Raw genomic sequence first — 21,751 nt, 5'->3', positions numbered from 1 at the left:
ATAGACTCAGAGGTTGTAATTCTATATTAATGTGAACAATTAAAAAAATAGAGGCCATATGTCTGAGAGGGAGTTGTGGTAGGGTATGGAAGGGGTTGGAGGTAAGAAAAGACAGGGGAATGATATAGTCATCTTTCCACTTCAAGTAAATACAATGGTATAATAGAAAATAATTTTAAAATAAAACATTCTGGAACAGAATACTAGAAGCATATGAGGTCCACTGAGAGGCTTGGCTGTGCATGTTGCAAAGACTCGGAGGGAAGGAAGATAACAGTGAACCTAGTTATGATTCAAAGAGAACGTTACCTGTGATTTCTAAAATTAGGAAATTTATAAAAATGCATACTCAAAAAGATGAACAAACACAAAGCAGAATATTAACAAATAATATCATGATAAGTTACATTTATTATCATACTGTGGAATGTTAAAGGCAGAGATAAACTGCATTTCTGTGCCTTGACAGAAAATTACCAGAAATATTTTAACACCATTTCCAATAACATCAAAATTTAAATTTCTAGTAGTAAATACAACAGGATATGGCTCAGTTAAATTTTAAAGTAAATTGGGAGAAAGAAATATGTAATGCTTGTGAACTAGAAGCCTTAGAAATGTTAAGATTTAATTAAAAAAAAACAAATGTTTATAATTAATTTCAATCAAAATTTTACAATATGTGTTTTTGTGCAGCTCAAATGGTGAGTTATAAAAGGATGCAGAAAACAGAATCACCAAAAATGAATAAAAGAATTCTTAAGGTAGTTTAAGGCTGCCTCATACTATCAAATTTCATTGAGATGTTACAATTATTAACAGTGATACAGTACTAAAAAAAAAGCAAAGAACACAGAAAGAAACTCATCCATATCCAGTCACGTGCTTCACAACCAGCAAGTAGCACACGTTCAAACAAACCCACAAAAGAACCTCTTTTCAATAAATAATTTACAGTATTTACATCCATATGGAAATCAGGCAACCAACTCATCAGCATAAATTATAGAACTAAACATTAAAGATTTCATAGGAGACACTCATTGTATATTGGTTAGAGAATTATTAAACGTAACAGAAGAAGTATTAACCTTATATAATTGATTATCTTCACTGAAAAACATATTTAGAGCTTCTAATTTTCAAAGTGCAAGTGTTCAAGTCTTTCAGAGACCTAGGTTAAGAATGTGATAATACAAGCCATGACCTCAGAGGATGTATTTTATGCTACAAACGTCTTGAGCAATAGTAGATTTAAAAAAAAAACAAAAAATGCAAATCAAAATAAAAAGAGAAAGCATCTAATCAAAACCAGGCAAAATAGCAGCCAATTACCAAAATATTCGCATCTATATTGTAAATAAGCAAATGAGATCAAAGCAGTGATTCTTCGGGAAATAAACATTAAATATACAATGACAATCACAACACACATTGACAGAGATACAGAGCAACTAAAATTTAGGCAATGTATGTTGTTAATACATAAGGAAAGCTGAAAGTATCTAATAAAATAAAGAAAAATGCTTGACCCGTTCCTCATTAACTTTATCCCTGTATGTATGGATGCTTCATGGAAGACATGCTGAAGAATGTTCATTATCCCAAACTGAAAAAAATGCCCATAAACAGGAATATGAGAAGATAAATTGTGTTTTTATCATGCAGTTGAATCTTACTAATTCATCAAATGAAGAGAGAAACTTATGATACATGCAATCACAAGGATGAATCACAGAAACAGCGAGGGCTGGAAAAAGACACAAGAGAGTACGTGCCATTCCATACATGTAATATTTCAAATCGTGAAGACATAAATCAGGAGAGAAAGCAATCTAACCATTGGTTACCACTCAGCAGACGTCTCTCACTGACTGCTGAGCAGCTCAGTATCCCTTCTGACATTTTATCTGAACTAGAGCTGGATGATGACACTGCATGTAAACATTCTTGAAGTCACTCACTTAACTCTGGGAACTTTCACAGTTTTATATTATATACGTAAATGGAAACAACTTCATGCATTGACGGTGGTAATTTCATGTGGTCAACATCTTATGATCATAATTGGATCTTACAGGGAGTTTGTTTGCTTGTTTTTGTTTGCATAATGTCCCAGAGCAACAAATCATAGCTGGTAATGGCATCATCAGTCAGCACCTGTGTTTGCAAGAGCATAAATCAGAGAAGCATGGACTATGCCAACTGGTTCTGCACCTATAATTAATCCCAGCACTTGGGAGATTGAGGTATGTGCATCAGATCAGGTGTTCGAGACCAGGCTTGGCCTTGGCAATAAAGCTGATTTGGGGATAGCTTAGCCAGAATGACACTCTATCTCAATGAAATATATATATATATATATATATATATATATATATATATATATATATATATATATATATATATATATATAATGAAATGAGAGATAAGATAAAGTAAATCACCCTTCATCAGGAAGGACATCAATCAAATGCAATCAAAGGTCCAAAAGCCAATTCAAATTTGTCTAAGATAATATTTGTGATTAGTCAATATGTTATGAAATAACATTCGTTGGTGATGCTGTAGAGACCCAGTTTCAGTAGTGTAATGCAAAATCGGAGTACTAAAACAAACTAAGAAAGGACTATTAATGTGATCTGTGGGATTAATAATTGATTTGAGAGTGAAGAGATCTATACGTTAAAATTCAATCTTAAACTCATCCCATGTTCCTGGTCTTTATTTAGTCTTCAAGCTTGAATGCTCTGCTATAAAAAAATTAAAATAATTATTTTATTTTTCCCAAAATATATTCCCAAATTATTTTTATATAAAATAAGAATTAAGAAAAAACCCTACCTGTACAAAGTTGGCATTATTACCTGAGGATTGGCCTTCAGTTCCAATCTGTCCTTGAAGTTTCATTGAGACACAAATGACTCAGGAAGATAATGCTATTCTCTGGTGTTCTATGATGAAAGTGAAATCTCAAAAATATCACCAGGCTAGGCTTGCCTATCTCTTTGAATCTTAGCAATTCTGTTTCAGCCACTATGCTCAGAAGAGGAAATATTATTCCTTTTCATGTCCATGAAGCTCCCTTTTTAGAGTCTGCTGCTACATCCAGCTTCAGAGGAGAAGTTACAGAGAAAAACTTTATCATGGAGGAAAGAATTATATGTGAGGACTTGCATGAACTGTCTTTTCAATTTCCAGCATGTCTCTTCTAAGATACATGTGTCTCTTCTAAGATTTGAATGTGTTGTGTTGCACTTTGTTGTGCTCATGGTTGCTCAATAACATCTCTATTGATTTGTTTATGTTTTCTTTCAAGGAGTTAAATTTCTCTTTACCAGGGATTATTGAGCAATAGTGACTCAGACACCATATAGAAAATGTACAGTGAATGGAACTTTAGAATCAGGAACCTTGAGCTTCTGGGGTATACATGTAGTTTTTACTTAATCAATGCATTTTTTTTGTGTTGCACTCAGCATTTTTACACTGTGAATAACAAACTCGTTTAGAATGCCTCATGGACTGAAGTGAATAGATATGAAAGATGGCCATAAACCTCATAACAACATTTTAACTACACTTCATTCATTAAAGTTTGTGTGTATGTGTGTGTGGGAGGTGGGGGGGAGTATGTTGAAAGATTATAATGAAGCTAAAAATTTGTATCAACCATTAATGTCAGAAACATCTATTACTCATACTGTTGTGATGATCATGCTAGTGTAAAGAAAACTTATTTTCTTCCACTAGTAAAGGGTAGAGTGCACACAATTATGTACATATAAAAACATGCTTACTTTAAACACTCTACCAAGCCACACCAGGAACTATATAAGAAAGCGTCTGTTTATCACCTATCTTGAGCTCATCAAGTGGACAATGTCAACTGTTCACATCTGGCCTTATAGGCTTATGTAACTACAGAGGATGAAGTCCACTTAATGATAAGTGGTCTGAGGTTGTATTCCTTAGGATATATCCCCACCATTAAGTTCAAGTTCAGCATGATTATATTAGGTATTAAATCTGACATATAGTATCCATTTGTAAATGGCATTTGTAGCAGTATAGGTTAACTTATGATAACTTGCATAGTTTAGCTATTGTAGATTTTCCAGAATAATTATGTCTTAGAGAAAATATTGGACTTGGGCAGTATTGATTGTATGAGAATATAGTGTGGTACTCTCATACAGACATAATGTTTGCAAATAGACTTTTCAAATTTAAGAACTATATATTTGGGGAGTTGATTGTGGCAGAAAAATCCTAACTTCTGAGTTGCCATTAAGAAATCTACTAAGGGCTCCAAAAGAACCATGGCTGAATGTGAACTTCACAGCCACCTTCCATTTCTATGATTCACCTGCAATCATGTAATTGCCTCCATTGAGAGTAATCCAGAAACAAAATAAATGCCCCAATCACCTGTAGAATTCTTAAAAAAAAAAAAAAAAGAACCTTAAAAATCAATGAACAATCCTTGATTCTTAGACCCTAGTGAAGGGAAATTGACTCAAGACGTAATTTCTAGATCCCATCCTTTCCTTGGCCTTAATGTAAACCAATAGAAGGAGCACACACTCATTAGTAAATAAAAGCAACATGTAGAAAACAGGTAAGATTATACAGGTGATTGGCTCTGCAGGGAGAAGGCAGATAAGTTATTCAACCAGTGTACACTCAACCCAAGCAAAATAAAGAAAGCATGTGGACATGTTGCTGTTTCAAAATATAAATGAAAGACAGTTTAGGACTAATGCTTCCAACTATAGAGGCATTAAAGTCCATGTCTGCAAACAATGAGAGTTCTGAAAGAATAGTCCAATGTGAAGGAGAGAGAGCAAAAAAAGGGTAACCAGGGAGAAATAGTAGTTACCTAGTTTTGTAACATAGCAGTCTTTGCATATGCTTAATCTCCAAATGATGCTTTCTTTAAGAGCAGAAATCTAAGGATAAATGGGTTTTCACACATTGCCTAAACAAGCAATATATATATATATATATATATATATATATATATATATATATATATTAGGGATCATGCTAGAATTTTAATTAAAGTCTGCCTGTTTACAAAACTCATAAATTCTTATTAATATATCCTCATTCCCCTTTGTACTCAATCAGCTATTTCTGGCAAAGAAGTCAGCATAGAAAGATGGGGACCATCAGCTCATCTTACTGACATTACTCTGTGGTTGAAAAGAGAATCAAAGACAAACAAAAAATGAATGCTCAATTTTAGTAGATTCCATAAGGAAACAAGTAGTATATTGAATTAAATAAAAGATACTGTGGATGCAACACTTTTGATAGAAGGATTTAACATGCTTTCATAGAGATGGTAAGATTGACACTGAAAGTGAGTGGGTACAAATGAACCAATCATGCAATGGCCAAGTGCAAGAATAGGGTCATTACCTTGGTACCAACAAATGAGCAGGTCTGGGCCCACTGTGTCAACACTGTATAGTGCATGCAGCATTCTTCCTTTTGGGGATTGGAATAAAAGCATGACAGTGTCTTCTCTGTGTGAGAAAAATATACATCTATATATGAAAATCAGATTTTGCATTTTGAGTCGACAGAGGAAACTATAGCTAACTGCATCATATTGTTATTGATTCAACTATGTAGTTAGCTAAGTATCCCGAGCTTTTGTTCCTGCAGGCAGAAACACACTCAGGACAACCAGAATCTTCTGAGGCAAAGCTTTATTGCTTACTTCTCAGGAAGACCCCGAACCTGGAAAATGGCGCTGCTTATATAGCCTGCAGCGTGACGTTTCAGCACCTGATGTGGCATGACAGGTCCTGATTCGTTGCTCGCCCATCACCCCATTACTACGCCTTGAGAATGGGCAGTGACTAGGAGTGAGTTCACTCTCGCACCTGTGTACAAGGCTTGTTTACTAGTTAGGCACAGCAGAGGCCAGCGCCATCTTATAATGGCGATTGCTCGCGGCACGGCTCTCCACAGCTATGGGATACTTTCCATTGCTTTTCATAGATCCAAATTTGGGCATTTTTTTCCCATAAATCCATATTACTGATTCCATTTAACATTGCTTATATGTACATGTATTCAGGGATGACGACTTGGGACTGGATGACCCATGTAAAGGATCTTCCTTGGAAGAACATGCTTCTCTCTCTCAGCATCCATTGACTCCCAGTAGAACTTCTTATCTGAGTTGGGACCCTATGGCCCCATTTAAAGATTAATTATAAGCTGTTTATTGTCTATACTGATAAATACAGTTCTGATGCACTATATATATATTAGGGTTTTATCCTAGAAATTTTTACTTAGTTATTAACCCCTGAGAATTGTGACAGTTGTTTGGGTACATCTGAAAATTTTATTTTAAAATGGGCAGAAGCTGGTTAAGCCAAATGACTGTCTTTAAAGGATCTTACACGTTCCAAGTTTCCCAACGGATCAAGGCATGGTGAGAATCCCCTGAAGTGGTAGAATTGTCCCCTTTAAACATTTTTTTTTTAATTGATGGGAACATCTCTTGCTGGGCATCAAGATTTATGACTCCTTGAAGTGACTTTTTGTTTCTCATTGTGATCATGTGTGATTTAAAGAAGTTACCAGAATAAGAGACTACAACTGAGCATAGAGCAACTATTAACAAAACATAGTACTTTTACTTTCCCACCATAAGAATGTCTAAACTTCCTTGATGGATACACGAGTTGTTGGAGGCAGTCTGAACTGGAAACCTAGGGGGCTTTAGTACTCAGGAGAAGCTACTAGAGATAACGGCCGTTTATTTTTTTAATTTTATGTATGTATGTGTGTATGTATGTATGTATGCATGCATGTATGTATGTAATGCCCTAAGTGAGTATCTTTAACATGGGAAGTAAAGATCTGTGCTCTTAGATTCCAATTAATTCTAACTTTTAATGCCTCAATTATCCACAGTAGTGTCAAAAGTTGGTCTATTTCTGAGTTCTTTTCATATTTTTAACATAAAATTTAAACTGTCTAGTTGATTTTCTTGTAGTTTGAATAAATATTCTAAGTTATTCTTTTGTTGCACTGGCAAAAATGGGCACTTATCCCTGCAACTTATGGTTTGGTACAATAACATAAATATCTGAAAATGAGCAATCTCAGATTATTTACTTTTGCTTTTATAAAATTGTAAAAAATATATAATTTAGAGTTTTAGGAGTTTTTTAGCTTTACAGTTTTAAATGATGCCTAGTTCCTTACTTGAACTGAACTCTGTCTACAAATTTCCCAAATGAATATAAAGAAAGCACTTAAATTAGAAAAGGAATGTTGAATGAAGAAGGAAAAGTTTAGAGGTCTGGAGCATCTTGTCATGCATGGGAACAGCCCATATCTGAAACCATAAGAAGTGTAAAATGGTGATGCAGTGGAAAAAGATGAAGGTCATTTTTGGAGAAACTCATGGGATTGACAATCTAGGCTTTCAGACTTGTGGATAAACTTGGTGGGTATAAGAATTTGTCAGTATTTTTTAACTGAAAACTATATTTTTTGCTGTTATTTTAGAATAGATCCTCTATTAGCTAGCACAGTGTTAAGGATCTCTCTTTAGATCGAACTCTTTTACTTTGTGATATCAGTTTCTCCAGTTTTAGTTGTACTTACCAAGTGGATATTTGAGAGTGTTTTTTTGTTTTTTGGTTTTTTTTTGGTTTTTGTTTGTTTGTTTGTTTGTATTTTATTGTTAGGGTCAGTTGAGTTTCCTTAGAGGATACTCCAAACACTGTATGGTGAACTTGTTGGCGCCATTAGCTTTCATATCCACCAGTTTTGCATCCTTTAACAACAAAACAGTCTTACAGACCAAGGGAATTCTCTTAGACACACTAAAATATTTATTTCTCCCCTTCATTACTTTTGGCAGAATGTCCATTAGTTACAGTCCAGGATCTGGGGTATTCATACTCAGATCATGTGACTTACTGAAGTTGTTGGATTTTTCAAATAGAATTCTGTGATCTTCAGGTTTTGATAACTTCAGAGGACATGATTCCAAATGTCAGCTGTCTCTTAGACCTGTTATTCTTATCCACTCTAGTCTCTACATTTTGATTGTTGAACACCAAAAACATCAGCTTCACCAGTTTGGAAAAAGAAATAGTGGATTTTATTTCTAACCCTTGCGCAGCATCTAGACAAAGCTTGGGCAGGCAATATACTTTCTGATAATTCCATATTTTACATATTTATATGTTTTAGTCATATATGGAATATATTCCTCATATCATAATAACCTTAAACAATAGTTACTTATTTAGCTAGAGTGATTTTTTCCATTTCATTTATATTTTATTAATTTTTCCACCTCCTCTTTCTTCTTCCATAATTTGACTCAAGGTGATAAGAAACTTCAAAGCAAATGGGGATTTACGTAAACACAAATCTTGTCATACTTAGTTCTCTTAAGTAATTACAAACTATATAAACTTATAAGCAAATATGTGCCGAAAACACTTTGGGAGCTCTATCTATTCTAGTTAATGACTAGGAAGATCTCTCTAAAATATAAGAAACATGGACCAACTGTACTATAAACACTAATAGTTATAAACACAGGAAAAATATGTTCATAGACTTTTCTTAACAAATTTAAGGTAACTTATTCTTTGAATATAAGACTGTGTTCTTTATAACGGTACATTCTGAATACAATTTTGGTTTACACTTAAAGCCATAATTGACTGGATATAGAATTCATGGGTCATTTGCCTAACTTCCCATACATATGAAGTGTTATCCTTCTAAGCCTATGGTTGAATCTTTCCAAATGATGAAGAATGAATCCCAATAGGAACTGAGAGATAATAGAAACCTGTCCCCTATACTATAATAGAGAACAGACAGTAATCACAAGGGAGAGAAGAATGCAACATTTGATGTTGTATTATTATGAGTTTGAGATACCCACCATAGCCATAATGCAAAGTCTGAATTAACCATGTCTATATTCTTTCTTATCTTGAAGGCTCCTGGCATCTCTAAAGAACATGAAAATCTGTGGTTTTGTTCTGCCTTGAAGCAAAGAGGAATTCAAACTTAGGACATGCCACTAGAACAAAACTTAAAACTTAGCAGAGTCTGACTCATCTAAAAAATGTATTATATTTCATATCATGCTACTGATTTCATAAGTACACAGGCAAATGGAAGAAATAATGGAAAAAACGAGAAAAAATAGATGGAAAATGTCTCATTTCTAAGACTAAGAGTCTTAACATTCTGTTGAGCAAAAGACGTAATTATTAATTAATAAGGCAATTTCCCTACAAGACATTATTTACCAGATTGGCTGTGTTAATGAGGATGCTTTGCATCTAATTTCATGCTCTGCAATGAACATTTGTATCGTGAAAAGGACAAACCTTCACTACATAATAAATACTCTGATTAGCAGCAAACTTGTTGTAAATATTTCCTGATTCCTGATAAGAATGCCACATGGACTGCAAATTATTCTCCACCAGGCCAGGGAATTTTCAAATATGCATTTATCATGAGATATGAGCTATTGATATTTTCTATGGACCATAGTTCTATATTCATATGATTCCCGAGGTCCACATGGCAGAACTCCCAACTACAGCCACCACCCTGCCCTGGCCTGATGCTCATGTTTAGGAACTGGTTGTTCATATACTTCGAAAGTAGGCTCAATTGAATATTACCTCACCCATGGCACTTATAAGAATTTCTCCTACTCAGCATTAAAGTTGGTTAATTGAAGCACAATTCTTAGCAAAGAGCACTCTTATTCAAGTTCTATATCAAAGCATCAAAATTTTCACTCTTCTACCTTTTAACTACACAACAATTTTCCTGTAAATGATCACCTTTATTAGCCAGTATCAAGCCATTGCAATGCATAGGCTTCAAAAAATTGTCCACCTGCACTGAATGTCATAATGCCATGAATAAAAGTGGACCTCAATATTTATGATGCAAAGCCAACAATTTGGAAAGCTGACTTTAGATTCCCATGTTTCCTCTCTTCAACTCACCTTCTTAAACAATCATAAAACTATTCCTTCTTGGCCACAACTAGCTTCCTTTCCTTCCCTGGCTAGTTTTCTCCATGAAGACATAAAGATCACATTATAGTTATAGTTTTAGTGAATGAGATTCCTGCCTTTACCTGTTTTAAGCAAAAGCCTCCAACTGAAATATTATTTTCCTCTTTCATTTTTAATTGGAAACAAGATAAGGCAATGCAAGAAGCATGACTATTTTCAGCATAAGAACAAACCAATTAAAAAAATCCAGCATGGAAGGTTTGTGGGCTCTGCGATTGTACTACAATGGTGGGTTATTTATAGTTGATGGTTACTAGGGGAGGAAGAGTCACTATTCTTTAGGAGTGTGGCCACTGGTAGATTTACCACGCCCCCACCCTCAGTAGTGGAGTATTCAATGTCCATGAACACATAGGCAATACCAATTTGTCCCAGTGGATAGCAACATTTTACAGCCCAAACAGGTGTTATTATGGATACATAATAATATTATTATTTGTATACATATAACATGTTATGTATGTAACAGTGAATGAAAAACAAGGCCATAAATTTGAGAAAGCAAGGAGAATGCATGAAATGGTGTGTGGGGGGGTGATAAAAAGGGGAGGAGTATGACATAACTGTAATTGCTAAAAGCAAAAGATATATATTTAAAAGATAATGAATGAATGAATGAATACATATATAAACAATTGAAAGAAAAGTGTGAAGTTGGAAGAAATTGGTGCTGGGGACTCCTGGAAGAAGTTACAATGAATAAATGAAGGATGATCAAATTGGATACATTGGATACATGTATGAAATTTTCAAAGAGAATTGAAAATTTTGGGAAAAGTGTGGCAAGTTTACTAAATTTTTTTGACAAAATTTTTTTTCAATATTGAGTATCACAGGTACTTTTCCCAGTCCTGCTAATCATACATAGGGTTTCTTCTCTCTGGATAGTTGTTAGTAATTCTGGGAAAGGATGATGGGCTATACATTTAAAAAAAACAATAATGATGCATTTAATAAGATTTAGAAGAATAAGTACTCACTTGTTTATTCACTCTACTACAGTACAATTAACTTGTGTCTGTGTCTAGAGCCCTGAAGGATGTTACCATCCAAAAAGGTAAATACCTTTTCTCAGAACACTCTTATAATTTTGAAGATGCTATTGATTCAAGGTTTAGGGATGTGATTGGTTCTTTCATGGCCCAGGTATGTGTGGCCCAAGGGCCTGCGGTACTTGTCACTCTCTATCACCAAAGATTAACCTGCAGCAACAGGCTTTAGTTCTCTCACAGCAAAGATTAATGATGCTGATTCTCATCGGTGCACACAGAGTAGATTCATGCTTTATGAAGCATTATTAGAGAAAAATGATAAATTTACAAGAAATGATATAACCTCAGGAAACTTCCAATAGAGGGACAGAAGCTGTCTTTTTTTTTTTCTTGTCTGGAATTTTATAGGTGTCAACAGCAAAAATTGGACAAAAATCTGATGTCACCTCTATTGAAATTGGTTAGTTCTCTTAGTTGTCATGGGACAAGCCAATGATGGATTGGCATGCTCTATGCTCATCCTTCTATCCAACTCAAGAGGTGATTAGGGGTTGTATGTGTGTTACACACTGACTAACACAGGTCCCCCAATGGAGAAGATAGAGAAAGCACCCAAGGAGCTGAAGTGGTCTGCAACCCTATAGGTGGAAAAACAGTATGAACTAAGCAGTACTCCCAGAGCTCATATCTCTAGCTGCATATGTAGCAGAAGATGTCCTAGTCGGCCATCACTGGGAAGAGAGGCCGCAAACTTTATATGCCCCAGGGGAATGCCAGGGCCAACAAGAGGGAGTGGGTAGGTAGGGGAGCAGGGTGGAGGGAGGGTATGGGGAACTTTTAGGATAGCATTTGAAATGAATATAAAGAAAATATCTAAAAAAAAAAAAGTGTTTGAAACCCACCTTTTCTTTCTCTAACTCCAGCTTTGCTAGCTTTTGACCTGAGTGTCTTTAAGCTGTTGGTCCCTTGGCTCTATGAATCTCAGAGATCACAGGCATTTCAAGACTGTCATTTATACTAAGCTCTCCTTGTCCCCACATTTAGACAATCAAAGTAGATTTTTACCACCACAGAGATTTAATTTTATTATACCTACCAAGAAATAGCTGTACTCCACTTACTTGTCTACGGGATCTGGGGTGATCTCTTAGCCAGAATCATCTTATTAACATCCACCTTTCCTTATAATAAAATTTGTTAAAATTAGACTCATTAGAAATAAGAATATATAATCAGACAATAGTACTTGTGTATATGTTCCTCAAGGGTTGTGGTGTGATGGTAGAAGGTGAACAGCTTGCTTCTCCGCTATCATTGATCCAGAGCTCTGTCCTTCCTCTTATCTGTCTACTTGGTTATCTTATCTTCACCCCAGAAACAGACCTCTTATTCATCTTCTTCACAGTTAAAGACTCTTAATCTGATCCTTAACCTATCTTTAAATCAAAGCTTCTTTTCTCATTGCAATATATTTAACCAACCTCTCATTTTCCCAATGAGCCTTTTTCTCTTACTAACTACAAAAACCCATCCCACCCATGTATTATGTTCTTATAGTCTTCACCTACCTTGATTGTACTCAGTCAACATGAGTAGGTTTGATGAGCATTCTACATTGTCATTTTCTTTATTAAAGACTAAAGGGCTTTTTAGGACCAGAGGAGAATCAGTTCTGAGTAAAAGGTGATATTACCCAGCCCTGTGTCTAGTTGGATGCTCAATCCTGTAAGCCTCATTCTAGCTCTGAAAGGGCCTTTTGATTTCTTTAACTCTTGTAGCCGTGATGTCATTTTCATCCCGAAATCTTATTTCTTACACTGTTCCTCTACTTTTGGGTGGTGTTATTTCCAACACTTTCCCTAAAATTCTTTTGGTCTGGTCTATACAATAGGGAAGTTGTTTACACAATTAATTATGAATTAGATTCATGTATAAACTTCTTCATGACAGATATGATGCCTTCCTCCAAGTTCCCAAACTCTTGATTCACTCTTTATCTTCAAGTAGTTAAAGTCTGTGTGGATCAATCCTAAAACCAGTAGAATAACTTATCAGTAGGTTATCCCAATCTGTGAAAAGCATGATATTTAAGCTTCTATAGTATCTAGATGGAGTACTGGCAAGAGAACCAAGTTGTGGTAGGAACCCATCTGATCCTGTGTGCTTCATAGTTCTTCACTATCTCCATTGGGGACCATGCTGCTATCTGCCTTTTTCTTTTGAAGGATACTCACACTTTTGTATCCATTCAGAAAAGATAAAAGAATCTTGCCTGATGCATCAACAGATGCCAGTTGGCTTGCAACCCACAGTAACCTGATCTTTATTCACATTCACTTCATCTTTATGAACTTGAAATACAGACAGGAAATAGAAGACTATACTGTAAAGCTATCGAGGCTGTACACACAATGTTCGTGTCTCTGGTTTTTTATTGGAGGTGTCTGTCCAGACTAATTTTTCTATTTAACTACTGCATCTACCATCACTTTATTTCTCATAAAATCTCCACTGGATATGCTGTGTAATTTTTCCTGGGATGATAAGAAACTCTTTTCACTTTAGATAGTGCACTGAGGGCAGTCTAATAAGACAGCAACTTCATTCAAACCCAGCTTGTGAACCAATGAGTTTGTTGGAGTTACTTATACAAGCATGGGAAGTTCAGAGGTAACCAAAACATGTACCCAAGCATGGCTGATGACTCCCAAAAGTTGTATCCTTGGAACTCCATGAACAATTCTCAGTCAACTCTGTGGGAAAGAATCTCCTCTCCCCAACACTTTCCTCTGTTTTAATAACTTTGGAAAGGATCCTTGTGGATCTTGTAACTTTCTGAGCTTCTCCAGCATTGTATGTGACATTTAGTTTCTAGGGTCTTATGAGCCTCTATGTCTTCCTCTCGGAATGGATGTTGCAATTCATAGAACATGGTTACACAGCATGAGACAACTCCAGATATATGCTGACCTTGCACATTGCAGATACTCAAGTAATTTAGGATAAAGCATTTACTTGAAAGCATTTACTTGAAGCATTTACTTCTATTAGTGCATAAGAATTGTATTGTTCATGTCTGAAAAAAATGATCTAACTAATTGGTTGTATAATTAGTTAATCAGTTACTTCTCTTCTAAAGTGGTAATTTTTAGGGGAAATCTTTTGATTTCCCAGGATGCAAGAAAATCACCTAATTTGTACCCAAACAAATGTATTTAAACCCCCTTAAGAAAATAATTAGGCAACTGGCCTTGATTTTCCAGAGATGTAAATGAAGCTCAATTCACCTGGCCTTAGAGCAGCAGTGTTTACCTTTCCACCACCTGTTTTCATTCTTAGTTCCACCATTTGCTTCTGTGATACCAAGGTCAACTACGATGATGCTATTTATAAGTTGAATAAAGCTGTGCTTGTTTCTAGACAAAATTAAAATTCTAAACATCCTTCCAACATAGAAATTTTTTACTTTGGAGTAGCCAGCATGTCTATCATCTATCTGTCTGACTAAATACCTACCTATCTATATCATCTATCTATCTGTATGTAAAAAAGCATTATGTGACAATAGAAGGCAAATATTTTGGAAGAGGAAAAATTGATGAAGGAGACTAAAGGGAGGCAGATGAGGATATTGCTATACTTTAAAAAAATATGTTATCAACTAATTCTATCACTTTGTACAACAAATGTAATATTGACCAAAATTAAACATATAATAAATGGTTGAACACTGGATTCCACACACATGCATGTGCATACCTGTACACATATTCATCTACACATATATGAACTATATGTATACTCACATAGAAACACAGACATCCCAAAACTTTTGAAACAGTGATTCTTCAGTTGTTTTCTTTACTGGACTTTTGGTATGATGCATTTGATTAAATATGTAGACTATTCAATACTATAGAAACCCATAATGTACTGAGCTTCCGTATGATGTAATTTCTTAGGCTTATTACAGCTTACAATGCCACTCCAATTTTGGCTCTGAAAACACAAAGCAGTCTTCTATCACTAAATCTTTATAAGGTAGCACAGTATTTTCCAGAATCAAAAGGCTTTCTTTTCCACCTCCACTAAATTATTTCAATTATACTTTCAGGGCCCATTCCTCCTTCTCTTCTCCAAATAGACTGTATAGTGACTCACTGTAGAAACAATGACAAATACTCTGAGAAGTGTCTTAGATAGTAAGCATCACACTTCCATTTGCTGAGACTATCTGTGACAGCTGCCAGGATAGAAGTAGATCCAGTGGAGACAAGTTTGTAAGTACAAGATAAACTTCCATCTTTGAGGAAAAACATCACAGGGACCAGAATGCTGGCACACTGCATACAGGTCCTTCCAATTCCTCCAGAGGAGTCAATCAACAAGCCCATTGTTCCTGAAGGTCCAGGGTGAAATGTTATTAATCTATGTTTTAGATGTCAACTTCAAACAATTAATTTTTCAGGGACAGCCAAAGTTGATATTCTAGGGGGAAAAATGTCATCACCAACCCACAGAGAACAACTGAGTTTCAAGTACTTTTTATGAGGATGGAGGTACTCAATAATCTTAGTTCTGAAGGAGCATGATATGGAATTATTCTAAAATTTTCTGCTCAGACAAGAATTTGGAGGAGAATACCACCCAGTTAAATATAGATTGGTTTCATGACACGGTTAATCACACTAATGATACAGATGTTAGGCAATAGCATAGCTAAGTACTAATTGAAATGCATTAAAGCACTGAAGAAAAGGTGCAGAAAGAATTCAAGTACAGAGATGGTGTGTAACTGGAAGCTTTTGCTAGCTACTTTGAGCTCCAGGCAGACCACCCTACCAGCCCTACCCATCATCCCATGAAAAACACACACAGCATTAGCTTATCTTTGATATGCTTTAGCTCAATGGCCAGGCTCTTCTAACCCTCTCTGGGCTACCCTGCCCTTCTCTTCAGTCCCAGCTCAACACCTCTATCTCTGTCCTTAGCTCAGTTGCTCAGTTACTTTAGTCCTATTTCAACACCCTAAATCTTACCTCAGCTTAATTATGTTTCTATCATCCCACCATCTACCCCAGGCCCAGTCTGAAAAGCAGCCAATGGCCACCAACCCTAGATCTCACATGGCTAGTGACTCCACCCTCTGAAGCATGGTGAAAACATTCTCTCCTTCCTTAGTCTTGTAGCCTGCCCTGGGAAAACTGGAAGTCCCATGTATTCTGCCCAGCTCACTGACTACTAACATCTTTATTGATTGATCAAGAACCAATTGATGAACAGGACATTTAGTGTTCCCATGCAGATTCTCAATCAAATATCAGAACTACCCCTTACAGTGTATGTGTGTGTGTGTGTGTGGGGGGGTGTCTTTGAAGTATTCACTTTCTTCTTTGTTTCCCTTCTCCAGAGAACCAAAGTTTCTAGAGGCTACAAGAAGTTTTCTTAACTGGAAACTATTGAAACTACAACCCCACGGCTAACCCTCCATGTTAGGTCAGGATTGATTAAGGTAGATGAAAGAAGAGACCAACCTCGTTGGAGCAGAATTGTTTTTAATCAGAACAATTGAAGAACCATAGTCTCTCTGAGGGAGTGGAGATTGTGCTCAACTGATGGAGGGATTTGGGGGGAACTTTAGAGGTGGAAGAGTCCACCTGCATGTTTCAAACTGGTAAATACCAAAGGAGTTTGATGTGTTGATCTTACTACGTAAGAAAATTTATTGAAATCCCCTACAGGCTAACCTAACCAGGTTAGCTGGTTAGGTCCATCTAACCCAACAATGACTACGTTATGAACTGAAAGTTTAAGACTATAGTAGTTACTTAGTCCCACAAGACTGAGTATCTCAACTGGTATTCTGTGCATAACAGAATCTCAAAGAGGGAGGTTACAATGCCAGTGAAAGAATGGATGTGCTAGAAAGCAGCCAAAAAGCAAAACTTTCCTTATTCCAAGTCCTTATACAGACTTCCAGTCAAGGGATTTAAGGTGTGTTTGCCTGCCTCAAGGTCTGGATCAAAAGCCTCTGTCTTCTCACTTTAAAATCCAGATGAGAGTTGTCTCTCCCTATCTCAGAGAGTCCATTATAAGTGTCTTTACCCACTCTAAACCAAGCAGAATCTCTCTCACATCTGTGCCCTCTATTCCTGCACTGTAGTTCATTCCAGATATAGACAACCAAGAATAGCCATCACAAAGTCTCCAGGTCTCAACGGCCCATGGGTGTTATGAATCAAATTTACAGTTTGTTGTTTCTCTGATCACCTGAATCTTTGAGGTAATTACCATATCAGGTAGTGGGTTGGCCTAATACTGTTTGTATTTAAATGATAATTTGGAGCCTCTAAGACTGGGCCTAGAGGTACAGAGACTCCTCAGGGAAGATGCTGAGTGACCATGCTCTGTTAATTGTGATTGTGATTCGTAAAGGTGCCAATAGCTGGGCATAAGAGACATAGGCAGAGTTCATATTTAGCAGGCTTGGGTTCAGAGAGAAAGAAGACCATGAAGGAGAGGAGAAAGGAAAAGCTGCTCTGGGATTGCTGAGCCATAAAAATGTGGCCTGGAAGGCTGCCCAACTGGAGTTAAGAGCAACCCAGGTGGAACCTAGTAAAGTCATAACTCGGGGTCATTGGTAGGAAAGTAGATTCTAACAGCATGGAGGGTAGGCAGCTGCCCAGCTATTGTGCTGCATAAGGCATATTAAACATATAAAGGCTGTGTGTACCTTTTATCCAGGATCTCAACAATCAAAGGCGGGGAAGAAACCCTGGACCAGGATTTTAATAATTTATACTACACTTCCATTTAGACTTAATGGAAAGTAAACAATTATGATTGGAATCACATCTCAGCTGGCAGAAAGCTGTGAATCAATCCTACCTCCTAACAATCAAGGAATCATCTCTGAAGAGTCCAGAGAAGACACAAACTTCTCCACTAAAATAACAGATTCTCATCCTTCTTTTTCTGTCCTTTTGGGGCTTCAGTGGATCAGAATTTGCCCTGATGTTGATGCAACACAACACCAAATGTTAATACAAGTCAAAAACCTTCATAGAAACAGCCCTAGAGCATGCTTTACCAGCATCCTGGTCTCCCTCGGCAAAACCTAGTTAGCATATAAAATTAGCCCACACAAACATTAATAGGGCCCTTTATCTGACAAAATGATATTTGAACAGAGGTGAGAATCAGATGATAGAGGTAACAGTAGGTTGAAATTGAGAGCAGTTTGGTCAGATATATCAGGCAAAATACTTTTTCCATGTAGGGACATTCCTAGGTACTGGAAGTTGAACCTTTCACTTTTTAATTAAAAAGCAACCATGACAACAAAAGACAAGTTATTATTATCTACTTATGTCATGTGTCTCTATGCATGAATATTTATTAAACCCTTGTGTATGTATTGAAGTAGTTTCAACAGTATTTAATTCAAATATGTCTATAAAGAGTGGCAGTTCAATTTATTCTGGTCTCTAAATCTTAAAACAAATAACTTTCAATGGATCAGGCCTTTAAGAGCTGGGATCCTACCAAGGTTCACAATAGACCTTGGCTACCAGGTGTTCCAAGAACAATAACATTCTTGTTTTGATCCTTACACTGCTTGATTTTCATTCTTTCTTCCACTTCCCATCTATTTTTTATTGCATATCATCACACAGTATCCAATGATAGTGTCTATATTTCTTACCCTCCTCCTACCCCCCTCTTACATCCAATCCCTTATAATATGCTTAAGTTTGACTTTTGGTTGGACTTATGTGCAAAATTGACGTGCTGTTATTATAAGTGAGACCTTCACTGAAACAATTATGAAGCAAATATTATTTCTAACACTGGCCTAATGGTATTTATTTTGGCAGAAATTTGAGTACACTGTAGACAGTATGGTAAGTTGAAAATATGTTTAAATAACAGAGTTTATTAGATGATGGTAATAATGATGATGATTATTGTAGTACTTTTTATGTTCTCTGGGAACCTGACCTTAAACCTTTAGGGCAACTTATAGATATGATTACATTATACTTGTTATCATACCAAGAACAACATGGAACTATGGAAAATATTTTGCTTTCTATTTTTCAAAATCTCTTTACCTCTTAAGCCCTTGTTAGCTCTATGACTCTATTGTCATACAAGCCGATCTATTATTGGCTTGGTTATTAAGTGTTTATGGGAGACTGTGATTGTCAATTAACTTTCTTGTGCCTGGTTAGATAACCTGTTTAGCTGCTCTGAGAATGAACTGGAATGCATGAGAAAAATGCCGTGGGAAGTGCATAAGAAAAAATAAAGTCAGCCTATGCATACATTTGTGTTTCCTGTTAATTATTTTTTCAGTCTCTGGCCTAATTTCTCCCCTGGTAATGACTAATAGGAGCCAGAATATTAAGCAAGATGACAGCCACACTGAAAACAGAACCCACAGCCATCAAATCAACAAAAAACAACTGGAAATCATCAGGAAGGAAATAAAGAAACGCTTCTTGTAAATGAAGTGATTATATGATTGTAAATGAGCAGTGTAAAGCTCGGTATAATCATGGCATTTTTTTCAATAAAATTTTAGATGACTTCAAGTCATTTAGAATGCTGCTGGTTGGCACATACTGGACTGGAAGTCGAGGAGACTGGGCTTTATACTTTTTTTTTTTTTAATAAGAGTAAACTGACTACGCATCTCTTTATAGATTATTACGTCATCTCTGTGGATTTGACTTTCCTAGAGGATAAAATCACTATCCTACCATTCTGTAAATGTCTTGCTGCTTCTAGAATGCAAGATAAGCACTTCAATAAGACCCTCTTGGTCTAGACTGTGGGGCCCAGGTTGCAGAGACTGAACATAATTCTGGGGATCAGATTGGAGCACAATTTGACTGCCTCTACATGTGGAAAGAGACATATCATTCACAGCTCCTAAGAAGGAACATTGAGTTCTGTGTTGCAACCTTTCTTTAATTCTAATCATTAACCATGGCAACAAAGCTTTTTCTTCCCTGCTCTGGTAACCACTGGTCAATTAGGAGGATCACAGGTACTCCTGGTTGGGAGGAGCCTCATTTAGTCTACCTTCAGTTGAGACTTAGAATGGCTGGCACAGGTGCACCCACGTGTGAAGGAGTCTCTCATATTGGTGTGTTCATTAGGTTTAGAATCACAGTGGCCTTTAGTAGAAAAATGCTATTAGCTTCATTTAAGTCCATGTGGGAGCAAGCCATTTACTGGCTACTTCCATAACTAGGTCTCTAGCTCTTTTCTTTCTTTGCCTTTATCTTTGTGCATTTAAAATTATGCATAACAAAAAGACAAACAAGGTTAATATATTTCGTTGATTTAATTATTACAAGTGATACAATGAGCAACATCTAATTTGTTGGCTAGCATCGAGGGGCTGCCCTACCAACACCTGCTCACTAATTTAAACTATTGTCTGCCTTCATCCTTTGATCTCCAATACTAATCTTCAGTTTGCATGTTTATCTGAGTTGCCCTGGGTTATATGAAGGCGAATCTCCTCTCCCTGGGAGATGGGGGTTGGCATCAAAGCCTCTTAGCTCAATGCTGTTAAAGGAAGAGCATACCTACTGCACAATCCTGAGCATCCCAAGGCCAAGATAATAAAATTAGCTGAGTAGCTGTGACCACCCTGAGTGACCATCTCCACATTGAGCTATGGCCAGGTTAGGCTGCTGAAGATATTAGCTGTTCTGGTGTTGATTCAGAGATGTGTCTAGGAATAGCATAGGATTCCAGAGTATTTGTCAGCATTAACCAAAATTAAGCAAGGCATTTCCTTTAATTCCAAGCACTAATGCCAGATAACTTCTATTTTTCCCCTTTTGGTCTTTTAATATTTTAATTGTGAGTGTGTGTGTGTGTGTTCATGGGGATCAGAGGACACCTCTCTGAAGTTTGTTTTGTTCTTCCATCTTTGCACGTCCTTTATAATTAAATTTAGATTTACAGGCTTGCACAGGATCACCTTTATCCAACAAACCATCTTCTTAACCCCCAGAAAGTTTCTACTTTTCCACATCTCATACTATTTACTATATCTCACATTCCTTCTCCAAACACTGTTCCAATTAGGTATTTATTAACCAATCAGGACAGCAATATTAGGTGCATACTTGAGGTCATTGATATGGAAGAAGACTTTCTTAAATTGATGGGAAGGGAGAAATATAGTGATTTTTGTGTCCTTGGGACCATTGAGGCACGAAATCTCTAAACAGAGATGCAAGATAGCAGAAAGTAGGTGGTTCGCATTTGCCTTGGTGCTCATAGGCCCACTGTTGTTATTTCACGGTTCATCCATAGCAACAACTACTTTGGTAAGTTCTGAAGGATTGTGCAAGTGATTCTCGTATAATTTGGCTCTAAGTTTACTTACTGTAGTTTCTTCCTGGCTGAGGTAAAGACGAATGTACTAACTCAATAAACTTTAGCACAAAGGTGTGCAGATAACCATCTTAGTTGTTCTTGTGAGCCAATATGAAGCTTTCAGTTAGACATTTAATGAGATTATTACTCCCACATAATATCCGTGGTAGATATTAGCATTAATACCTGGCTCAGATCTCCTTTGAAAGTATCTTGGAAAACTATCTTGTTTACCCCTCTAGTAGTTAG

Source organism: Mus caroli, unplaced genomic scaffold, assembly GCF_978045245.1.
Source record: "Mus caroli unplaced genomic scaffold, Mus_caroli_1 scaffold_8, whole genome shotgun sequence".
Taxonomy (NCBI): Eukaryota; Metazoa; Chordata; class Mammalia; order Rodentia; family Muridae; genus Mus; species Mus caroli.
Note: the sequence above shows the minus strand (reverse complement) of the source record.